Below are 7,964 nucleotides of genomic sequence, written 5' to 3' on the forward strand. Positions count from 1 at the left end.
TCGATTGTCTACGGCCTTATCACAGATGAGCCGAAAAAATTCTATGGCGCATGGTCTCCTTTGAGTCGGAAGGTTCTACGGTGCGTGGTTTCTTTAAGCCGGAAATGTAAACCGCCATGACTCAATGAGGGCAGTTTTTTTACTAAGTGTGGTGAAAAACAGGTTTCACACATTGCGGTAAATATTTTGGATCAAAATGGTCGGGCAAAAGGAAAATTTCTAGACCTAAAAACAGACGTAGGGGAGTTCTTGAGCTCGAACGAGGCCTTTATGCAGTGAAAAGAGGTCTACATGCGTGTGAAATGAGTGCTAAAACATCTACCGCAGTAGTTCTATACAGGGCTAAGATCAGAAAAGGGCAGTAAAAATGAAAACTACCGGAGCTCGTGGGCGACAACGAAGAACACGAAGAACACGGACGAACCCTACGGCAGATCTGTTCTACAGGGCAAGCAGGACTTACAGGGGCTGGTGAGTCGCGGAGGTCGTCGCATTTCTCTGGTCAAATCAGGGTGATGCAGCGGCCTGAGTTGGTGACGGCGAGAAGACCCGCGGCGGCGGCAGCAGAAGAGCTCGAGCAGGGGAGCAGTGGCGCGAGGAAGAAGACGAAGAAGAGGGGAGTGGCTGAAGGCCCGTCGGGCCGGCCTATTTATAAGGGCGAGCTCATAAGTGGGCGCGAGAAACGAGGAGACCACGGCGTGGTTATCTCCCCACGAAACGCCTCGATTTTCGGGATGACAGTAAAGATAAGATCCGTTGCGGATATGGCGGAGTAAAAAACGGACTTAATGGAAGATGACGTCACGACGGATTACCCGGAGTCCAGAGGATGACGTCACGCTGGGTTATGGCCTTCACACAAATGGTAAGCCGGAGATTTTTTCTGTCGAAAGAATTGAAGATTGACATGACCCGGCTCAAATCAATCTGGGGCCTAATGTTGAGGATATAGACCTTAGAGTCACCCGCCAGGAGAGGCCGGGTTACTCATAATGGTCATTGCCAGAAGCCCGGCGCCAAGCTTGAAGACGGTGGGCCAAAGATGGGCTTAAGACCCGGATATGGCTTAAGGCCCGTAGTTACAATCATTATCATGGTAGAACTTGTAGTGTAAGGCAAGAATAGTTGAGAGTCCGAGACGGACACTCTTATGAGCCGGCCGGGACTCTGAGAGTTGCTGGGCATCAACCTCCCTATATAAAGGGATGACCCGACAGCGGTTTAGGGACAAGAAAGATCTCATCGAGAGCCAGGCATAGCAGTTAAGCTCCCTGGTCATCGAAACCCTAATCAATACCACCTCAAACTGGACGTAGGCTTTTACCTTCACCGTAAGGGGCCGAACCAGTATAAACCCTCGTGCTCCTTGTCCCGCTTAACCCCTTCAAGCTTCCTAGCTGCGATGGCTCCACGACTAAGTCCTAGCTCGAGGACATCTGCCGTGACAATTCCACGACAGGTATGACAGAAACTAGGGCGGCAAGAGTGGAACAAAACACCAGGCATAAGGCCGAGCCTTCCACCCTTTACCAAAATATATAGATGCATTAATATAATAAGAGATATTGTGATATCCCAACATATCCATGTTCCAACATGGAACCAACTTCAACTTCACCTGCAACTAGCAACCCTATAAGAAGGGCTGAGGAAAAGCGGTAACTTAGCCAAACAACAATTTGCTAGGAAAAGATGGTTAGAGGTTTGACATGGCAATATGGGAGGCATGATATAGCAAGTGGTAGGTAGCGCAACATGGCAATAGAGCGAACAACTAGCAAAGCAAAGATAGAAGTGATTTCGAGGGTATGGTCATCTTGCCTGCAAGGTTCTCAGAGTTGTCGAAAGCTTGATCCTCGTAAGCGTACTCAACAGGTTCCTCGTTCACGAACTCGTCTCCTGGCTCTACCCAAAACAAGAACACAAGCAACGGAACCACAATCAATCACGGGAAATGCACAAGCAACATGATGCAATTCATGAATGATATGCAAGATATGATATGCGATGCATATGCATGCTCCGGAAGAAAAATGATGAACAATGCAGTAACTTGGCAAACCAAGGATGCCACTGGAAAGATGAGATGATTTCGGTCGAAATCGATATAAAGATCACCGGAAACGGATGCATGGTTTGCAAATGGCAAGCAAAACAAGAATGACACGAATCTGTGATTAACAACATGATAGCACTTAGAATGCAACAAGTAACAATGCTACAGCACTCCAACATAGCAACAAAGCATATGGAAGTAATCTACAGGAGATGCTTGATAAAATATGAACACTGAGCTACGGCTAGATCACAACATAACAGACTCAAACAAGCATGGCAAAAGTGCAAAAGATATCAGGTTCACAGACTGAAATTACTGGACATGGCTGAAACAGCATCAGGTAGCAATCTTCAGAGCACGAAATCAACATGCTACAGGAACTTAACATAGCAAAACAAGGCATGGAATGAATCTACTAAAGGCATATGACAAAAGTCCCTTACTGACCATAAGCCAAAAAGGACCAGAAGATATGATGGAAACCATGTAAACATAGCAAGTTTCGTTAACAGGTTTCAGACTTAGCAGAAAACAGAGCATGACAGAAACAGTAATATGAAGGCATCTTTGTGAGCTTGATGCGCTCATCACAAAGCAATGCATGACAAAACAAGCATACCTACAGCAAGATGGCATGTTTATTAAGCTATCCATGGCAAGAGAAAGTACATAGAATGAAAGGATCAACTACAACAAACTTGGCAAAATTGAATAACACGTAAACAATGTGCCAGAAATATTTTATAGCAAAAGTAGAGCCAGATTGAGTCATGCTATAGCACTCCATAATTGCGAACAAGGGCACGAATGGGTAGAGCACTACTATCTCTACAAAACATACTTACTGAACATCTCCAAAATAAGCATGAATCTCTCTGTAGACACATGGATACATAGCAACAAAATAACAGCAATCACAGACTTTGTAAAATTACTAAGTCCCTGAAATCAGAAACATTACGAAGCCTAGTTTGCATGCTTGTGCTAGTCACCACAGAGATCAAAAAAATACATGGCATACTCCTCTGTAAAGATGGCATGGCATACATCAAAACAAATGTAGAGCTCATGCCCATAAGATGCACAGATTAAACGCAACAAAAATAACAAATCCTCAAGTTCTGATAAGTAACAGCAGTTAACAGCAACTAGCACTCTTGCACCAGAGATTTGGGCATCAAGTTGGACTCAAATGAACATGGTGCAATGGAACAAAATGAAGAGCATCTTGAGGTGAACATTTCGATATATTACACGCACGAAACGGAGCTATATGCAGAGAGTTATGATGCGATGAACAGGAGAATTTAATGTAAGAAATCTAGGACTTGGAGAAAAATCGGGGGAAGGAGAAGTCAACCGAATGGACGGGATCTGGATCGGGCGCGGCGCTCGAGCTCGGGGACGGCCGGAGCTGAGGACGGGGACGCCGGCGGGGCGGCGTGCGGCGGCGGAGAGAGGCGCGGCCGACCGCGGGGAAGAGGAGGCGGCGGCGCGGCGGCGTCGGAGGAGGACGGCAGCGCGGCGGGGCGCCGCGGGGAGCGGGCGACGGCTCGCCGGCGGCGGAGCGGTGGGCGGCGACGGCGCGGCGACGCAGGAAACGGCGGCGGCGCCGGGCGCCGGCGCGGGGTGCGGGGCGCGCGACCGGGCCGCGGGGGCCGGCTGCGGGCTCGCCGGGCCGCGGGCGTACGGGCGGCGGGTGGACACGTGGCAGGCGCCGGTTGGACGGGGGCGGCGGCGCGTTTCGTCTGGCGCGGGACGGACGCGTCCAGCGCGCGGAGGGAGAGGGTTAGGGTTTGGATTGCGCGAAAAAAATCGGGGGGAGATGTGTATTTATAGGTAGAGGGAGCTAGGAGACTCCAAATGGAGTGCGGTTTTCGCCCACATGATCGTGATCGAACGACCTAGAGCATGGAAGAGACTTAGAGGGGTTTTAGGCTGTTTAGAGGGGGGGTTTGCTGCAACACACAAAAGGCATCTGCGGTTACCCGTTTAGCCGTTGGAGTACCAAACGACCTCCAAATGGAACGAAACTTGACCGGTGGTCTACCGGTGGTACACCAAGGACACTTGGCAAGCCTCGGTCCATTCCGAGAACGTTCAACACCCGCTCATGAAAAGAAAACAAGAGGGGTGCGCCAGAGGAGGTGGGAGTGCCGGATTGCAAAACAGACAACGGGGAAAATGCTCGGATGCATGAGACGAACACGTATGCAAATGAGATGCACATGATGACATGATATGAGATGCATGACATGAACAAAATGCAAAACGGAGAACAAAACCCGACCACGAAGGGAATATCATAACACATAGCCGGAAATGGCAAGAGTTGGAGTTACAAATATGGAAAGTTACATCCGGGGTGTTACAACACTCCACCACTACGAGAGGATCTCGTCCCGAGATCTAGGACTGAAAGAAATCCGGATATTCGGAACGGAGATGGTACTCGCGTTCCCAGGTGGCTTCTCGGTCGGAATGGTGCGAGCACTTCACTTTCAGGAATTTGATTGACTTGTTGCGAGTCTTGCGCTCAGTTTCTTCAAGAATAGCAACGGGGTGCTCATGATAAGACAGATCTTCTTGAAGGTCAATCTCTTCGAAGTTGATGGTGCGCTCAGGCGTCTTGAAGCACTTACGAAGCTGTGACACGTGTAACACATCGTGCACGTTCGCGAAGTTGGAAGGAAGCTCAAGTTGATAGGCGAGGTCGCCTCTTTTTCCAATGATCTTGAAAGGACCCACGTATCTAGGGGCAAGCTTCCCTTTGATACCAAAGCGACGAGTGCCTTTCATTGGAGAGACGCGGAGGTAGACATGGTCTCCGATCTCGAAAGCCAAATCACGGTGCTTACTATCATAGTAACTCTTGTGGCGCGATTACGCGGCTTTGAGATTTTCACGGATGACTTTACACATTTCTTCAGCCTCTGTGATTAAGTCATTGCCAAGAAGTTGGCGTTCACCAGTCTCTGACCAATTGAGAGGAGTACGGCATTTTCTGCCATAGAGAATTTCGAATGGGGCCTTGCCCGAACTCGCTTGGAAACTGTTGTTGTAGGAGAACTCGGCATATCGAAGACAATCTTCCCATTTCATGCCAAAGGAAATGACACAAGCCCTGAGCATATCTTCAAGGATTTGATTGACTCGCTCGACTTGGCCACTAGTTTGAGGATGGAAAGCTGTGCTGAAGCGAATGTTGGTGCCCATGGCCTTCTGGAAGGAGTCCCAGAACATAGAAGTGAAGATGCTTCCACGATCTGAAGAAATCAATTGTGGAATTCCGTGCAAGGAGACAATCCTGGAGGTGTATAGCTCTGCCAACTGAGCTGCTGTGATAGATTCTTTGATTGGGAAGAAATGAGCCACTTTAGAAAGCTTGTCAATGACAACGAAGATAGCATCATTTCCACGCTTGGACTTGGGAAAACCAGTCACGAAGTCCATTTCGATATGATCAAACTTCCATTCTGGGATAGCAAGAGGTTGAAGGAGACCAGCTGGTCGTTGGTGTTCTGCTTTCACTCTTCGACAGACATCACATTCATTCACGAATTGGGCGATTTCTCGCTTCATTCGAGTCCACCAATACGACTGCTTGAGGTCATGGTACACCTTCGTACTTCCAGGATGAATGGAAAGAAGAGAATTTTGCGCCTCGTTCATTATGACTTTCCTTAGATCACCTTTAGGAACCACAATCCGGTCCTCGAAGAATAAAGTGTCTCTGTCATCAATGCGATAGCACTTGTATTTGGAAAGACCCTTGTCGATACCACGTTTCACCTTCTTCACCATGGCATCAAGAAGTTGAGCCTCACGAATTTGATCTTCCAAAGTAGGAGAGACTATGAGGTTGGCAAGAAAGCCTTGAGGAACAACTTGGAGATTCAGCTTGGGGAAAGCTTCACAAAGATCCGGTTGGAATGGCTTGAGAATTAGGCTGTTGCAATAAGCCTTCCTGCTTAAAGCATCTGCAATGACATTGGCTTTGCCTGGAGTATATTCAATACTCGGATTGTACTCTTGAATCATTTCGACCCATCGAGTCTGCCTGAGGTTGAGGTTTGGCTGAGTGAAGATGTACTTGAGACTCTTGTGATCGGTGAAAATGTCCACTTTCCTTCCCAACAAGAGATGTCTCCATGTTATTAAAGCATGGACAACTGCCGCCAACTCAAGATCGTGAGTGGGGTAGTTCTTTTCATTGGTCTTCAAGTGACGAGAGGTACAGGCCACAACTTTCTTCTCTTGCATTAACACGACACCGAGACCTTGGAGAGAAGCATCACAGAAAACTTCGAATGACTTGGATTCGTCAGGAGCAGTTAAGACATGAGCTATGAAGAGTTTCTCTTTGAGAGTGTTGAAAGCAACGTCACACTCAGGAGACCAGACATACTTCACATGCTTCTGGAGGAGGTTGGAAAGAGGCTTTGCAATCTTAGAGAAATTCTCAACGAATCTTCGGCAATAGCTTGCAAGACCAAGAAAACTGCGAAGCTGCTTGACATTTTGAGGAGGTTCCCAATTCACAATTGCAGACACCTTCTCGGGATTAACAGTGATGCCCTTGGCAGAGATGATATGACCAAGGTAAAGAACTTCATCGAGCCAAAACTCACATTTGGAAAACTTCGCATAAAATTGATACTCTCTGAGCTTGTCGAGCACCAATCGCAAATGTTTGGCATGATCCTTCTTATTCTTGGAGATGACCAAGATATCATCGAGATACACCAGCACGAATTCATTGGTATAGGGGTTGAAGATGAAATTCATCATCCGAGAGAATGTTGGAGGAGCATTGACAAGGCCGAAAGACATGACAGTATATTCATAAGAACCAAAGCTTGTTCTGAATGCTGTCTTGGAAATATCTTCTTCACGAATGCGAATCTGATGATAACCCATACGAAGGTCAAGCTTGGAGAATACTTTAGCACCTTTGAGTTGCTCGAATAGCTCATTGATGTTGGGAAGTGTATACTTGTTCTTGATTGTCTTCTTGTTCAATGGACGGTAGTCGACACAAAGTCGGTCCGTGCCATCCTTCTTCTGGACAAAAAGAACACCACAACCCCACGGAGATGAACTCGGTCTGATCAAACCCAGACGCTCTTGTTCATCGAGCTGTTTCTTCAATTCCTTCAGCTCCTTGGGTCCAAGCTTGTAAGGACGCTTGCAAACGGGTTCAGTGCCGGGCTCAAGATCGATAACGAACTCAACTGGCCGGTGAGGAGGCATACCCGGAAGCTCTTCTGGAAAGACATCTTGGTACTCACAAACGACTGGAATTTGAGAGATGGAATTCAATTCGCCCTTCTCATTGAGAGAAAATAACCGAATGGTTTGATCACGAGCGGCATAGATGATAACATCCTCAGAAGAGTGCGTCAATTGAATTTCCTTGGCAGCACAATCAAGTTGAGCCTTGTGCTTAGAAAGCCAGTCGATCCCGGGAATTAGATCAATATCCGAGTCACCAAGAACAACTGGAGAAGACAGAAATTTATAGTTGCCCATCTTGATGGAAACATCCGGAACCATGGAGCTTGCGTTCATGAATTTATCCGGAGAGACAACTGATAACGGTCTAGGCAAATCTTGAAAAACCAACTCATGCTTGGATACAAATGGTCTAGAGATGAAAGAAAGCGATGCACCAGTATCAAATAAAACTTTTGCGGGAATATCATTAACTGAGAGATTACCCATTATCACATCAGTAGATTCCTCCGCTTGAGCTGCATTCATCATGTTCACCTTTGCAGACTTGGGATTATGCTTGACCACTGCATTGCTGGAAGATCTCACAGGAGGAGGAGGCGGAAGGCGCCTTTGGTTGAAGCACTTGTTAGCATAGTGACCTTTCTACTGACACTTTTTGCAAGTCACC

Source organism: Aegilops tauschii, chromosome 3 (assembly GCF_002575655.3).
Source record: "Aegilops tauschii subsp. strangulata cultivar AL8/78 chromosome 3, Aet v6.0, whole genome shotgun sequence".
Taxonomy (NCBI): Eukaryota; Viridiplantae; Streptophyta; class Magnoliopsida; order Poales; family Poaceae; genus Aegilops; species Aegilops tauschii.